Source organism: Salmo salar, chromosome ssa03, assembly GCF_905237065.1.
Source record: "Salmo salar chromosome ssa03, Ssal_v3.1, whole genome shotgun sequence".
Lineage (NCBI taxonomy): Eukaryota > Metazoa > Chordata > Actinopteri > Salmoniformes > Salmonidae > Salmo > Salmo salar.
In genome coordinates, this window is record NC_059444.1 from 81,114,405 (window position 1) to 81,126,904 (window position 12,500).

At 41.8% G+C, this 12,500-nt stretch overlaps 1 protein-coding gene across 7 annotated transcripts in view; it reads left to right on the top strand.

Annotated features, from left to right (window-relative positions):
- Window positions 1-12,500, top strand: part of LOC106606600 (trinucleotide repeat-containing gene 6C protein) — a 136,856-nt gene that overhangs the window by 33,610 nt on the left and 90,746 nt on the right. The window contains exon 1 of one of the 7 annotated variants that reach the window (XM_045715585.1): window positions 5,658-5,798. The exons of 5 other annotated variants lie outside the window; for them this stretch is intronic. The gene's annotated coding sequence lies outside the window, so the exon portion shown is untranslated. Of the gene's footprint in view, window positions 1-5,657; window positions 5,974-12,500 lie in introns of those variants that run through there. One more of the 7 variants, XM_045715584.1, reaches the window with a different exon arrangement.

Consider the following 12,500-nt stretch of genomic DNA (forward strand, 5'->3'; position numbering starts at 1 on the left):
TACAAAATATTATAATTTTGTTCTGGCGCCCCATGCCAACAACAATTGGCCTGCTGCTGAATCTAGTTGCCTACCCCAAGTGTAGTGTCTCACATACACACACACACACACACACATACACACACAGTGGCGAAACTTTGGTTTTAGAAGTGGGGGTGCATAATTATTTTGATATATTTATTTTTTATCCAGTCAAATAAACACGTCAAACAGCCTACCCGACGCTAGGAGTTGTCCGCATGGTCCTAAAGCACACCGTTGCCTCATTTTGTATCATATTCCAATGATAAAACTGGGGTGGACAAAAATGCCATTTCAAAATGCAGGGGGTACATGCCCCCCCCCCGTCCTCAGCTGGGCCCCTGCACACACATATATAAAGAGATGTTCTCTCTTTCTAATGACAATGCCTGACACATATCGGCAGAGACAGTGATCAAGTGGGTATTTGCCCTATAGAAACAGATCACTATGTTATCCATGACTGATATATCTCCCTGTCCCTCCCATCCCCCCCACAATCTTCAATCTCATCTCGAGCCCACCAAACAATCTGGTGCTACGCTAGCAGACGTTAGCATTTAGCGCTGCTAGCGCACCTCCTCCGAAACAACGGTGAGTGAACATGTCAGGTGCGTGGGGCTGCTGAGGTGCCAGCAGGTTTTGAAGGATAACAGTATGAAGAGGCTTTGATGGCTGCGCTGCTCTTCACTTCCAGCCCCTCAGAAAGACATGCTCATCTCAAGTGTAGATATAAAGAGAGCGTGCGTGTGCGTGCGCGTGTGTTTGTTAGTTAGTTAGTGGTGTGCAGGTCAGCTGTTTCTTCACGCTACCCGCCCGCAATTGCAAATAACCCATCCACAACCGCCCAACTATATGTGACAAAGGGAAAACCTGATGCCCCCACCTAACCCTAACCTGAAAAATATAGAAAATACGCTATAGGCTACAGTCAAAGACCGCAGAATTATTTTTGACAAGGGGTGCAGGATTTTCTTTTGGTAGGCTATTTGTCTATAATTAGATAGGCATGCATGTCTCTTCTCTCATGTCATTATATGTTGCCCTAGAAGACGAAATAAACACTTGCTCAACAGAATAATGTAATAGATTGATAGATGCTTCAATCTAGTTGACATCAGTAAAGTTCTCTCTGCCATTTTCGTTCGCGGAGCAAAGACCTTTAAGGACTGGGGAGAAAATGCAATATCACCCCAAAAACGGTAAGATTTTCTGTGTAAAGGGAGGCTGCATGGCCTCCCTGACGAAGGCCATGCAGCCGAAACGCGTCAGAGTTATTACACTTTGTTTCCATTGAACATGCCATACAAATAAAGGCATTTTAATGAATTATATGAAGAGTGCCTTGGTCCTCCTTTCTTTTTGATGACATCAGTTAGACCGGTTGTAAGAAAAAATAACGCTGTGAAAACGACCCAATGTTTTTCTGATAAGGTTTCAGTTTGGCTTCGATGCATATTTTCTGTGGTTGAAATAGCCTACTATCAGCTTTTATGATGAAGACAGCGCCTCTACAGATCTAACTGAACATTGCATTCTCTCCAGATGCTGAAAGAAATCAATTATATTTCTCCACTCCTGTTATACATTTATAGATGTATAATAATTCTGTGTACTGTTTAGATGGGTTAAATGGAAACTGAAATCTGGACACTGACTTTTAAAACAATTCTTTAAAAAATGTCAACTTGTCTGGAGAGCAGAGGTCATCTCCTGAGAAACGATACAGTGAGAGTGTTACTGGTCTTTCTATCTTGTCTTGTCTAAACCTGGCTGCAGTGTCTCCCAGTTGATGGGGAGGGGGAGACAGAGATGGGGGGGGACACAGAAATGGAGCGATAGAGAAAGAGAGCAATCACAAGTCAATGTTTGCCGGTAGTTAATTGTTCATTTGAATCCCATAAAGGTAGCCAATTATGTTTGTGTGTAATAAACCTGATAAACAATGTGGTTGTGACTCTCTATCTTACAATTGAGCCACAATAGACTATCTAATGCCCACGAGGCTAGCATCAGTAGCATGTTTCTACTTGAGGGAAATGTCATTAAAGTAACAGTACTTTTACTTGAGTGAAATGTCATTAAAGTAACAGTACTTCTACTTGAGTAGGATATTCCAGTACCTTTTCCATCCCTGTTAGTGAGGGAAAAAGAGGGAGAGAGGAAAAGACGGAGGAAGTGAGTGAGTGAACAAGTGTGAATAGGTGAGTGAGTGAATGTCAGCTGGTCCCATGAACAAGTAACAGAGGGGGTGAATGGGGGATTGAATGGGTGAAAGAATTAGATGTGGCTACCACATTGTAAGAGCGTGAAGCAAACCTGTGCCCATGCTCAGATTCTCTGTGTGACTGTGTAAGAATGAAGTCTTGCTTCTCGCTCATTGCAATGTTGCTAGTGCAACATAATTTAGCTGACTCTACCTTAAATATATGGAAAAGATAATTTGTAACAACGTCCAGGTAACCTTAGCGAAATGATCTAATTATCAAGGTCAATGTACCATACTACTATGGCTTACCCTATAAAACAACACATTTCACTGCACCTATCTGGTGTATGTGACAATAAAAAATATTTGTATTTTATTTACTTTTTAAAAACTTTTTTTGTGAGTCTGTGCGTTCCAGCGTGCGTGCATCTTTGTGTATCCGTCTGCCCCTGTGTTAATGGCTGTCTCTGTCTTTCTGTGTTTATGGCTGTCTCTGTGTTTATGGCTGTCCCTGTGTTTATGGCTGTCCCTGTGTTTATGGCTGTCCCTGTGTTTATGGCTGTCTCTGTGTTTATGGCTGTCCCTGTGTTTATGGCTGTCTCTGTGTTTATGGCTGTCCCTGTGTTTATGGCTGTCCCTGTGTTTATGGCTGTCTCTGTGTTTATGGCTGTCCCTGTGTTTATGGCTGTCCCTGTGTTTATGGCTGTCTCTGTGTTTATGGCTGTCCCTGTGTTTATGGCTGTCTCTGTGTTTATGGCTGTCTCTGTGTTTATGGCTGTCCCTGTGTTTATGGCTGTCTCTGTGTTTATGGCTGTCTCTGTGTTTATGGCTGTCCCTGTGTTTATGGCTGTCTCTGTGTTTATGGCTGTCCCTGTGTTTATGGCTGTCCCTGTGTTTATGGCTGTCCCTGTGTTTATGGCTGTCTCTGTGTTTATGGCTGTCTCTGTGTTTATGGCTGTCCCTGTGTTTATGGCTGTCTCTGTGTTTATGGCTGTCTCTGTGTTTATGGCTGTCCCTGTGTTTATGGCTGTCTCTGTGTTTATGGCTGTCCCTGTGTTTATGGCTGTCCCTGTGTTTATGGCTGTCCCTGTGTTTATGGCTGTCTCTGTGTTTATGGCTGTCCCTGTGTTTATGGCTGTCCCTGTGTTTATGGCTGTCCCTGTGTTTATGGCTGTCTCTGTGTTTATGGCTGTCCCTGTGTTTATGGCTGTCCCTGTGTTTATGGCTGTCCCTGTGTTTATGGCTGTCTCTGTGTTTATGGCTGTCCCTGTGTTTATGGCTGTCTCTGTGTTTATGGCTGTCCCTGTGTTTATGGCTGTCCCTGTGTTTATGGCTGTCCCTGTGTTTATGGCTGTCTCTGTGTTTATGGCTGTCTCTGTGTTTATGGCTGTCTCTGTGTTTATGGCTGTCCCTGTGTTTATGGCTGTCTCTGTGTTTATGGCTGTCTCTGTGTTTATGGCTGTCCCTGTGTTTATGGCTGTCCCTGTGTTTATGGCTGTCCCTGTGTTTATGGCTGTCTCTGTGTTTATGGCTGTCCCTGTGTTTATGGCTGTCTCTGTGTTTATGGCTGTCTCTGTGTTTATGGCTGTCTCTGTGTTTATGGCTGTCCCTGTGTTTATGGCTGTCTCTGTGTTTATGGCTGTCTCTGTGTTTATGGCTGTCCCTGTGTTTATGGCTGTCTCTGTGTTTATGGCTGTCTCTGTGTTTATGGCTGTCCCTGTGTTTATCGCTGTCTGTGTTTGTCTGTATCTGTATATTAAACAGAGAATACCTTAACTGAATCTATAAAGCAGTTCTCCTATCCGAGACTCTTGTCTCCTCCACCCCTCGTCTCCCCAGTGACAATTCCTCCTTTAATTTACCTCCTGTGTTTGCCACGGGGCCAAGTTGTTACACGTTAACAGCCTGACCTTTTATCTCTGGCAGACAGATGTCGCGGGGTCGGCAGGGGTCCTAATTGAATCTCTAACCGGCTCCACGGCGTACGTTGACTCCCTGTGACCGCGATCGATACTAACGTCCACTCTGGTGACATCAAGTTCAACAACCCCTGTCTGGTCCCCTGAGTCTGCCTAAGATGAACCTTAACCCTTTATAGGATCCTACTGGGCACTGGAGACACACACACACACACACACACACACACACACACACACACACACACACACACACACACACACACACACACACACACACACACACACACACACACACACACACACACAGCCTGGTAGCTACCAGGGGACATTGAATTATAAACGTCTGTAGAGGCCATGACACCCCCAGGAGTATTTTCCATAAGCCATGATTAGTCTCTCTCTCCCCCTCCCTCTCTTCCTCCACGCCTCACCATGTACTTCATCATGATGTAGGCTGAGTCATTGTGCTTTGCTGCTGTTGCCGTAATGCATAGCTCTGCCATAATCCATGTGGGTGACATGAGTCCAGATGGTTATTTCATTGTGTGTACTCATGGGTGGCTGGCATCCCATTTTATTATCACAGTCATAGTTTTATGGTCATGTATATGATGTCTTCTGATAGACACATATTCATCTAAGCCTCTAAGCAACAGTATCAGATGGGGTTTGCTTAGCCTGGGTGTGAATGGTAGATCAGAGCTAATGAGAGAGAGATATGGGTCCTTAGTGAGATCCAGATTTGTCTCGTTGCACAGTGAAATATTTGTCCGGCACTCTGATCGTATTTGTTTGTCTCTTGAGAGAGCGAGAGAAGGATGACAGAGATAAACTGGAAGTGGGGGATGGAGAAGTTTATCGTTATCATTCCAGCATGACTAAAATATTGACTTGTGGAGGTAATTGTGTTTTCCTACCCGACCAGAGAGTAGATAGCATACAAGCCCATTGTAGCCTCCAATCTTCCATGCTGAGTCTCATTTTGTAAATTTGAATTGGCCCAGTTGGAATCATCACCTTAAGCTGCTAGAGAACCCTGTGGAGTCCACTTAAACATCTATTTCATTCTTTGTTTGCAACAACAACAAAAAATAATATAGAAAAAGAAGGCATGGTGTGGGGTACTGCTGGTGTGTATGTGTGTGTGTTATGCAAATAGGAATGGAATGCTGGGCTGGCACAGAGAGCACTAACATGTTTGTAAGTGCTGGTGTATGATCAACATAAGATGTGTTGAAATTGTGCCCTCTGTAGGTGAAAAGTACATATCCAGCGAAGCATAAACATTGTACTTGGTTACATAACACATTAGGAACTAAACATTCTAAATCTTCAAAAGCTACAGAACTGTGAGCTCAAACACTGTATAGCTATTGCAATGCATTGCTTTCTTAATAAGCAAGTCAGAAAGGGAGAGGAAGGAAACAAGGAGGTAGAGAGAGGTTGGCCACTGTAGTTGTCATGGAAACGGCGAGGCGGAGCATGGGGAGCCTTTTTGAGTGGGACCCGTTTGTTATTGGAGGTCACGTGGCCAGTCGCTAGGGACAGAGGCACGTCCTGTACCTCGGATTGAAGCGTCGCGAGCTGCTGCTATCACTAGTTTGAACAAAATGGCTGCAGAGGCACCACTAACGAAAGCCCACTGAACGGTAGGAATTATCATCGACGATGTTTTAATGGATATCTTGGAAATACACCCTCTCCAAATATTGGATTTTGCAAGAATTTGCTCTCTTGGATTCCTCTATTTGCGAGCATTTCACAGTCGCGTGCTGTAAAACATATTTTTTTGCACTTTAAAAATGTCAGCTCATCAAAGACAAGGTAGGTTACTGAAATTGCATATGGTGTTAATTTTTATATTTAGCTGAAAAGTTACACAAGTTGCACCTATATACTTTATCTTGCTTGACATTAGCTAGCTTGTTTGCTTAAATATCGCACTTTGCAGCCATTTTTTCCTCTTTCTGACACTTGCTCTATTTCACGTTGTTTCCGAGATAATCAACATTTGCTTTGGTTGTTTGCAAATAAATTCGAGACTAGAAAACACGTTTTGAACCTAAAACTTTGCCAAATGGTTAGGACTACAGAGAGCTAACGTTAACTGTGTTGCTTTGCTACTGTAGCTTCTTGCTGCGACCGAATTATTGGTCTGTGATACGAGTATCAAGGACAGAACATCGATTATTGTCATGCAAATTACAGCTCAAATTGAATTCAAATGTACTAAAGCTCACCGTAGGAAATAAGGTAAGACGTATTGTATTTTCTAATCTTTTAACATGATTTATTTAGAGAAATATTTAGAGGGGCCGGGATTCGCATCCAAGCAACCTGATATGTGGCTGCAGCTTCCGATTGATAAACAGCATCAATTTATCAACAGTGCCTAATGCCTTCATGTTTGAGCATTGCAACATTGTTGGCAATTTTGTAAATTTGACTACCAAGGTCTTTTTATTAAGTAACTTCATTGTAATAACCACTTAAAAAAAAAAAATGTATTCATAAAATGAAACAAAACTGATCTGAAATGCAAACATATATAATGCACACTGGGAGGAAAATTATCAGTATAGTTAGGAAGATGTAACTTTGACCGTGACATTTGCATTGACCAATGAAATTCATAATGGGCTTCAACAACATCCCACATGGCATGCCGACTGGCATATGTGTTTGAAATGCTAAGCACATAGATCTGTTCTAGAGTAAGCAGGTAGGCATTCGGTACTACTGTGGTGATAAAATATACAATGTAGTCAAATACAGAAACAAAATTAGCTGGTTGGGGTCACAAGCAGGACTACTATCCAATGACCGGTACAGTAATGGGGGTGGTTAAACAAATTAGCCAAGCAATTGCGGGCTGTATCTATGAGGTTCTACACATTTGAGATTGGTGGTTTGGAAGTCCATCTTGGATCCTTTCCCATTTTTATGGCACTTCTGGTTAACTGCTTTGGCCCTGGTCTTGTCTAGAAGGGATATAGTTTTTGTCAAAATTGACTTTTCGTTGCAGGTTAGGAGAATTAGGTTAGGAAAACAACTTTTGGTGTCAAATTTGACAAGCTGCGTCCCATCTAGACATAACCTTTGGCCCTTGTGTGGTCGGAATACAGCCAATCAAATCTCTCTAGTCTAACCAAACAGACATGGCTGAAGCTGGGTCCACACTTCCAAGCTTGGTTCTCTGCTTCAGCCTGCCAGGTTTCTGTTGGTTGCTGATTTTTAAAAGGTAGCGACTAGCAAGCGTTTTCCTCCTCTTGCGTCCTCTGACATGAATACACATTTATTGTTGGTGGTAACTGCCTCCTGCTCTGGGCATGCAGTCATAATGGCAGTGCTGGGCTGCCCTGGCATGAGTCTGTCTGTCTCCCAGAGAGGATGGGGCTTGCCTGGCTGGAAGATGGGTCATGTTGCCGGAGTTGGATGTGCTCCAGAGGAAGGTTGCTTTATTGTTCACAAGGCTTTGTTTATTTGAATAGAGACATACAAGCACTGGGTTATTTGAGAAAATGGATAGACCCATCAGATGTTGCAGCAGTTTAGCTTATGCTAGTCAACACCCGTCCCTAGATGTGTTTATAGGAAGAGGTCCCGTACCATTATTTCAGCGAGAGGGACTCCATGGCACAATGAGCTGTTCTTCTACAGTTGGAATCCTTTGAACTGTCAAGATGTCATAATCTCTTTTAATTGAAACACTTTTTCTCTTCTTGTATCCCCTTATCCCTGTGACATCTGTCATTACACTGTCTTCACGGTCACTTGACATCGACCACCCCACACACACACACTCTTAATGCTCTGATTACTATACAGATCAGGTCTTAGGCCTGCATTCAGTTACTCTCCTCAGCTGGGCATAGACACAGTGGCTTGAGAGCTAGGTTAGGTTTCTGTGGCATCTCTGGCAGTTTGGCTTCCAGGGTAGTTGTTTGCCTTTGAAATGACTAACCTTGCTCTTTGTGAAATGCTCTGATGTCAAACTGTTTCTTAGAGATAGGTTTACATGTTTTGACTTTGCATGCCACACTATTGGCTAACCAGGACAGGATCTCTGAGGTAATGGTTTTGATTGGCTCTATTTGTTACAAGTTAGCATTGTTGATAGTCCCAAATTATTCCCTGATCTGCCCCTCAGAGATTTGCCAGGCAAGGCCTAGAAGAAGAACACGCGAATATCAACAACTCAAAAACTGTCAGAAGAATCCAAAGTTGTTATTAATCAGGTTTGAATAAGTACAAAGCGATCGAAGCACAGATCAGCATAACTAAAGCGTATCACTCTCCTAGTCCCGACTCAGCAGTTTGGTCCTCAGGCGTTCTCCAAGCAGCCAGAAAGGCAAATTCATTCTTGATAATTGAGTGCCATACAAGTGGATGTAGTAGGCTGAATATGAAGTATAGTGTATAGTATATCTTCACATGAATCATTAAATCTGATTCTGAATACCTCCAACACCCAGCAGGTTCTGTCGCTAACTAGTCATTAGCTCAATTCTATTAAACATCTTTTTGTTGATGATCTAAAGAGTGCACCTTTTCATTCTTTGTCACGTGGTTTCATATGCTAGTGTAACTAAGCACTCAACAGCCAGTCTGTTTGATTTGACAGATATTCTTGCACTAGATTATGTCGTTTGCATTCAGCTCACACAGTGAACTGCAAATTCAAAAAGTTGTGCAGACTTGCAAGGGAAATATCACAGTTTGGGAAGGAACCACACTTGAAGATATTCTACCCACTATTAGAATCTCTCTGTTCTAGATTAAACATCGATCTCAGTGGGAGATATGCTAGTGATTTTATAACTGCAAATTCAAAGAGTTGTACAAGCTGGCAATGGAAATATCACAGTCTGCAAACCTCACTTTGAGATATTGTCCAAGATATCCTAGTGAATTCATAAATGGATATGGACGTCCATCCTCCTATCTAGGCTACCAGACTTGAAACGGAATGGACGCCATCTCTTCTGATAAGATGTAGACTAGACCTAGCATACCTCTGAAGCGCAATCCTTCTGTTTCCTTATAAACAACTCATTCCCCTTATAATGTCATCATTGACTTTTCCCTATTACGGGCAGCACTCATTCAATGGCACCATGTTGGTAAACGTTAGGCCAGGTTTAACGAGCCATGAAGCTGGCGCTGGGGCTTTTCTCCCTGCTAACGCATGTTCACTCCCAGAGGGGCCGAGCTCTGGGGCAGAACACTTGTCATTCTCCAAGTAGACCTAAATGAGGCAAAAGGGAGATTATTGAAAGGCCCTTGAAGTGAACAGTAGGGTTTGTCCCCCTGAGGTCTGACTGAAGGCTTGGCTTTTTTCTTCGTAGACTTCTGAAGAGAGGCCCACTTGAGGTGACCAATTTGTGAGTCATCCACTGATTCCACTCTCTATCTAACGGCCTCTCAAGCCCAGTGTCAGTACTTCAATAGACTTTATATCCTTTAGCGTTGTATGTAAAAATATTTTGTATAATATTATTTTTTTAAATTACACTAAGAAATGCAGACTAGGCTACTTGGCCAAAGAGGGCCATTGAACATGTTAATGGGAGTTAGCTCATCAGTTGAACATTCAGCAAGTCTAGCAAGATGTTTTATTGAATTCACACAAAGTTCTGGAGTTCTTCTTCACCCGCTTCAGTAAAAATTGTTCCTGACTCCCCAGCCCTGCACAAAGACAGCATTTATTACGTTGATCGGTCTTAATTTAGTCTTCTTGCTACGTGAGTACATACAGCCCTTTCACTATTCAGACCTGCTGGATAATGGCTTTTTATGAAGATGAATGTGGAAACGGAGCAAGTGCTACGTGATTGGAGTCTAATAAGTTATTTTGTTGGCGACGTTCTGTGATCTATTGGAGCAATAAATAGTTTGACCGGGCTCGTGAAACGGCTGCTCCGGTTACTGACGGAGAGGATGAAAGTCATCGGGAACTTCAACTGCTGGAGCCGATCCATAGATTTTATTTCTGGAGGCCTGCTAAGAGTGCCAGGAGGAGTGGAGCATCTGACAAATCTCCTGTCCTTGTGGATCAGCCCTGGCCAGAGCATTAGCATGACATCATAGAGAATAGCTTGCAGTTGTTGGAAGAGGGAGATCCTCTTCGCTATGTTAGAGGAATAACTATTGCCCAGTTGTTGTTTTTTTCTCTTTCCTTATACAGTACCACTCAAACGTTTGGACACCTACTCAATGCTGTTATCAAGGCAAAGAGTGGCTACTTTGAAGAATCTCAAATATAAAATATATTTTAATTGGTTTAACAGTTTTTTTTTTTTGGTCACTACATGATTCCATATGTGTTATTTCATAGTTTTTATGTCTTCACTATTATTCTACAATGTAAAAAATAAAGAAAAACCCTTGAATGAGTAGGTGTGTCCAGACTTTTGACTGGTACTGTGTGTGTGTGTGTGTGTGTAGATATCTCTCTCACACACACGTGCTTGTTTCATGAGCTAAAATGAAAGATCCCGGAAATGTTCCATACGCACAAAAAGCGTATTTCTCTCCAATTTTGTTTAAATCCCTGTTAGTGAGCATTTCTCCTTTGCCAAGATAATACATCATTTTTACATTTACATTTTAGTAATTTAGCAGACGCTCTTATCCAGAGCGACTTACAGTAGTGAATGCATACATTTCATTTCATGCATTTTTTTTGTACTGGCCCCCCCGTGGGAATTGAACCCACAACCCTGGCGTTGCACACACACCATGCTGGCGTTGCAAAAACCATGCTCTACCAACTGAGCCACAGGGAAGACCCTGTGGCTCACATGTGTGGCATATCAAGAAACTGATTTATCAGCATGATCATTACACAGGTGCACCTTGTGCTGGGTACAATAAGGCCACTCTAAAAAATGCAATTTTGTGTCACAACAATGCCACAGATGTCTTAAGTTTAGGGAGCGTGCAATTGGCATGCTGACTGCAGGAATGTCCACCAGAGTTGTTGCCTCCAAAGTCGTTTTAGAGAATTTGTCAGTATGTCCAACCGGCCTCACAACCGCAGACCACGTGTAACCGCCCAGGACCTCCACACCCGGCTTCTTCACCGGTGGGATCGTCTGAGAACAGTCACATTTAGTAATTTTAAGTCCCACCCTTCAGCTACCACCAACCCCTACCATCTATCTCTGAACACCATCCAGTTTTGATTTCTATTTGCCACATTTTTCAGCTGTGATGTTTCACAATAGTTCTGAACCTTTATATTCTCAGTTTCTACAGATTGTAAATTAAACATTTTTCTTCACAGTATTATTATATTATTGGTGAATTGACTATGACTTTTCAAATCACCCAGCAGTGCTATTTGCAGAGTTGGCTCCAGGTAAATTCTTCAGCCATTCCTGAACCTGCGACCAAAAACAATCTACATATTTGACAGTACCAAAACAAGTGATCTAATGATTGTCTCTTCGCAGCAAAATCTGCAGTGTTGGGATGGTTTTATCACCCATTAATATAACATTTAATTGGTTGCAAGAATTTTGTATAATTTAAATTGAAAAACAAAGTTTTGAATCTGGCGTCGTTTTGTGTATCAGTTAATAAACCATGTGCCATGGAATCGGGACATCGGAAATCTCTTCTCAACTATCTTGCAATCTATATGGCACAGCTGTCACTTTTGTTGTTGTCCTGAAATGAAACTGGTATACTTTTTATCACAATTTTCTTTAACCAATTTTGGTCTTTAATGCAGGGCCAACAGAGAAGTTCCTTACTTTCTCCCCTTCCAAGTGCTTCTTCCATTTTTGTGGTAATGCTGCAATTAGTTGGTTTTAATTTTAGATTGAGCAGACATTTATGTTAGCTGCATATGTGACAACTCAACCAGTCCTATAATTTACAAAGTAAATTATCATTTAATAATTTATTTTCAAATTATATATTTTCTTGATCAATTAGTATATTTCAGTTTAACCATTAGTATTTGTTGTAATATTTGTTCTGTCTTTTCTGATGGATTAAACTGAAATTGCAACCAACTTTCTATGGATTGTTTTAAAAATAGCGATGTTCATTTTCAAAGAACAGGAAGAGAGCGGTTGTAATCGGGGAAAAAGGCCATTCTTGAACATGGGGTGAGCCATTCTTACTAAGCTGCTAGAGAACCAGTTCAAATGTAAGTGTAGTTGTATGATTGAAGCCTTTAGTGAGATGATTTAATATTGAATCGTTTATGCCCTGCAAATTAATATTCATTATAATTTTGTCTGGCTTGCCATTCCAAATAAAATATAATTAACCCATTTGTATAAGAGATTCTCCAAAATTTAAATATTCCGGGCATTTATGTATAAATTCCAGTTGTA